General features: G+C 40.8%; 1 pseudogene; it reads left to right on the plus strand.

Moving 5' to 3' along the window:
• The first annotated feature begins 551 nt into the window (after positions 1-551).
• Positions 552-4,113, plus strand: LOC138024712 (uncharacterized; annotated as a pseudogene).
• The last annotated feature ends 569 nt before the right edge of the window (positions 4,114-4,682 follow it).

Below are 4,682 nucleotides of genomic sequence, written 5' to 3' on the forward strand. Positions count from 1 at the left end.
TCTCTTCTGATGAGGTAGACCCGTCCCATGAACAGAAAATCACCGCTGACAATTCACCTCAAAACGATTCATCTTATGTACCATTGAAAAATGATGAAATGTCAGATCATTCAAACAGTTCACAGTCAGGAACAGAACATTCAAAAAGTGTCAACCCGCAAGATGATGTTAAGTTCCTAGACCCTCCGTGAGGGTACACTGGGTTGCCTGTGGTACGTCCAGCATTCCACGCAATTTTTTTCAAGTTGGGGGGGGGGCCTTTGGCTCACAGGTCCTCACACGTTCGTACGACAAAACAGATCCTTTTCTGAGGTTAAAAACCTGGCTACCGGCCTATTAATTAATCATTTGTCAGAAAGAAGAAATTCCTGTCCTCTTTAAAAAAAAATTGACACGCATTGCTTACGTGTGGTAGTGAAGTAACACAGCAATTTATTCCATAATGTCAACTGAGCTGTGTGTTGTCTTCCAGGACATTCAAGTTGTCCTTGCGTAACTGTAGCTCTAACAGTGCACGATATTGTTTTGGTATTGTCTATCATTGTAGTGCCATGGTAGAAGTCTTGGGTAAATTGCCTTAGATGACATTTGTTTACTAGCAAATTACTGAGCCCAGAAAGATTGAAGAATATAAAAGGGTAGTGAATAACATTGTCTTCTTGGATGACATGTTTACAGTTGTCTTTGCGTAATATGTAGGTCTAACAGTACACGATATTGTTTGTGTATTGTCTATCATTTTAGCGGGATGGCAGAAGTCTTAGATTTATAGCCCCTTGAGAATGCATGTTTTTACTTGCAAAGTACTTAACCCAGATAGATTGAAGAAAATAAAAGGGAATCGAGAAACATTGGCTTCTGGGCTGACATGTTGATCATGCAACTTCTTTCCACCACAAGTGTAAGCGTGCACTGACAGCATCTGACAGCTTTGTAAACAAAAGTTGAAAGCTGAAGTTCTTTCGTGGGAGTTCGGCGGGGTTAGTATCTGGATGGGCGACCTAAGAAATATACCACTCAGTAACAGAAGCATAGGACCGGAAATTCTATTTTAATGCTATCAAATGCGAACCAAGCAAGATACAGATTTTGTTAGCTTGCTTTATGCAAAACAAATATTGATGTAAAAGTAAATAAATATGGATACACAATTTTTAAGAAGAGCAGAAGGAAGTTTCAGGACGGTCGATCGAGCATAAAATATTTTGCCATCGGTAACAAAATCTACGACATGAAAACAACATTAATTTTGAACCACGAATATAGAAAGTTACCATCAGCGAAAAACAGTTTGAGAGATTTTAGTTGTTTTGTTGTAATTGTACAAGTTTGGCTGCACCGAGTAAATCGCATCGAATTCAGCGGGCGCAGTGATCAAGTTACCGCGTTATTTTACCGCGGCATGTTTACTCGCGAAACAGTGAAGCATCCGTGTCAAATGATCCCAAGCTACCGGGTTTTTGTTTTTTTTAGTTTTCTTTTTCTTTCGATTGTTATAAATTTTGACAAGAAATGTGCGAATTCAACGCAAAGATCACAATCGCCCAACTCTCAGAGGTTGATCATTGTTTCTGGAAAATCAAAAATTTACTCTCCAAGACAAGGGTTATTTATCACCAGGTAATTCCTCCGTTTTGGTAATAGCAGCTACTTTATTATTCATCAGCGACACAATATTTAGCCGATGTTGGGGGTCATATTGTTGAAACTCAAGCACGCTTCAAACATACCGGATTATTTACGTGACTAAAGCGTTAACACAAAAATACACCCCGTATCAAATTTCAACACATGTATGCAAATTTGCTAAGCTCGAAAATTACACAACATAATAAATTTACAAAAGCTGGAAATTTCACACCGAAACATTTCTTGAAACAAGCAACATATTTGCTATAAGAGGCAAGAAACCCCTCCTATTTCAGTTGCGTGCGTGCAGGCGAAACACACAAGCACACAGCATGTGCAATTCAATAAATCTCTGCCAGCTCACATTCGACGCTTTTCGAAAGAGCCTTGACCGCAAATAATAAAGCACAAAAGAGACAACAAGCTTTCATTCAAGTAATTTTTCACTGTCACAGTTCCAATTTTTTTTAACCTTTGCAGAGTTGAGTACAAAATGAATGTTACTTGCCGGACAAACAGGCAAACTTTAAATAGATGCGACTTCAGTAAAGACTGTGAGACACACAACAGAGATCACAGATCTACTTGTGGTGTTCGATTCCTTCTCTGTCTTTGTTGAACCCGTAAGTTACCAGAGAAATTTCCATTTGGTTTCAGTGTTGTACGTAACACCACCTTGGCAAAATATTAGAAGTACAGCATATTTTGATTTCGGCTCGACGGGCGAAAGATTCACGCTGTCGAAGTCCATTACTCGTCGCTTTTTTAAGATTCCAGATCTTTATGTTTCACCGCCTGTCTGGACGTTCCATTCTTGAGCTCCATGTGGGTATATTTTCTTTAAAGATGTACTAAAAAGCCATTCGCGTTACAATGACTTTCGACGCCATTACAGGTTAATTGTGCAGAGCAAGCTACGCATTACCCCAGCCCCCTCAAACCTAACAAAATACCCACAGAAGACCCTATGCACAAAGACACCACTTAGCAGGGGAGTGACAGGCAAGACTTTTCCCGACACGGAAAATAAAAAAACCCACGAAATGAAACCGAGATTCCGACTGGGTTTGGCAACCCAGTAATTAGTGAAGCTTTTTACAAGATGTCCAGAGTGTGGTGCAGTCATAAGAAAAAGAAAATAATCTACCCAGGGTTCTCAGTTGCTTGTTACACTTAAGTGCATAAATGGCCACACCTACTTCTGGAACAGCCAGCCAATGATCAAAGGGATGGCTGCTGGAAACCTTTTGATGTCCTCGTCGATTCTTCTAAGTGGGGCCACTTACACCAAGATAGCTACATTAGCTGAAATATTAAGGTGATGCTTTTTCAGTGAGAAAACATTTTGTAACATTCAAGACTCATATTTATTTCCAGTAATTAATGAAATTTGGGAGGGAGAACAAAATTCTGTTTTTAATGATTTGAAAGACAAAGAGTTGTGGCTTTCTGGGGATGGTCGCTGTGACAGCCCAGGGCATAACGCAAAATATGGCACCTACACCATGATCGATCAACATAGTGACAAAATAGTTGACTTCGAAATTCTTCAGGTCAGCGAAGTGACGAGGAGTAACGCCAGGGAGAGAAAAGGATCTAAAAGGGGCATGGAAAATATACAGGGAAAAGGGGGAAGAGAGAAGGGTGTGGCAACTGATCGCCATGTAAGCATAGGGTCAGAGATGAGACACATCGACCCTGATGTGGATCACCAGTTTGATGTGTGGCATTTAGCGAAACGTGTCACTAAAAAACTAACTGAAAAGGCAAAGAAGAAGGACTGTAGTGATCTTTTTCCCTGGATCAAGTGAGTCTCCAACCATCTCTGGTGGGGACAAGGAACTCTTACGGGAGAAGTGGATATCAAATTGTCCACCACACTGCCAACATCCACCAGTGGGACAGTGCAGATTATTATCATGAATGTCCCCACCCAGCCATCCCAAGAAATGTGACCAGAACTACGAGATGGCTAAGGCCAGGTTCACCAGCACATGAGGCATTAAAAGAAGTGGTATTTGACAAAAATCTACTTAAAGACATCCAGCAGTTGACACTCAGGTGTCACACTGGATCTTTGGAGGTGTATCACAAGCGTCCAGACAAAATACCTCCCCAAGCGGCAGCACTTTAGGTATAAGGGCATGGTTCCTCGAACACAGCTGGCAGCCCTTTGACCACAATGCCAACACCAGCAGAGACCATACTACTGCTTCAAGGGGACAAAACGAGGGAGAGCTACGTTTCAAGGTGGTCTTCCCCAAAAGAAGTAAGGAGTGGATTGCAAAACCAATTATGGAGAAGACAACAAGGGATCATGTACCCCCATTGGTGGATGCAATTGTCGCAAGGAAGTGTCATGATGCTGCTGAAAGAAGTGCCACTCTCACAGCACCACATACTCCACGCAACATTGCTTGCACCCCTCGACCAGATAAGGCATATGTTATTGCAAGGCACACATCTAGATTTTCTAATACTTGAATGAATTTGATGTAATGGTTATTGAAGGGCTTTTGGCAATGTGTACACCAAACCAAAAAAATTTGGCTTTTTGGTGCTTTGCTCTGGGAAATGTTATTTCCATTTAACTTTCAAAACAAACTGTTGCCAAAATTAGGTTACTTAATGCAATGATGGTGTGCTGAACAATATAATAACAGGCCATCTTTCCCAGTAAGCCCTTCAACATTTACTACTTCTATTATCATTATTAGCAACAACTCTTTTATACATGCCATCCAATCTATACATCGAAACCAACAGAGAACAGTACATTTCTTTCAAATTTCAAATTAAAATTTATTCAGAACAAACCATGCATATTGTGCTTGTTCATGGCTATTAATTATAACTAGTAGTAATCAAGGATTAGGAGTTTGGAATCACTCGCCGCTTTTTCCTTCCTAGTACACCATGAACCCACCAAGTAAACTGACGGTAAGCTTCTTCCCAGTCAACTGGTTCTTCACCAGGAGGATAGGTTGGCTCAAACTGGAATGGCTGTACACCGCTCATGTTGGAAATAACGAAGGAAATCCGTAACATAACGA

This window comes from Montipora capricornis, chromosome 11 (genome assembly GCF_036669925.1).
Source record: "Montipora capricornis isolate CH-2021 chromosome 11, ASM3666992v2, whole genome shotgun sequence".
NCBI lineage: Eukaryota > Metazoa > Cnidaria > Anthozoa > Scleractinia > Acroporidae > Montipora > Montipora capricornis.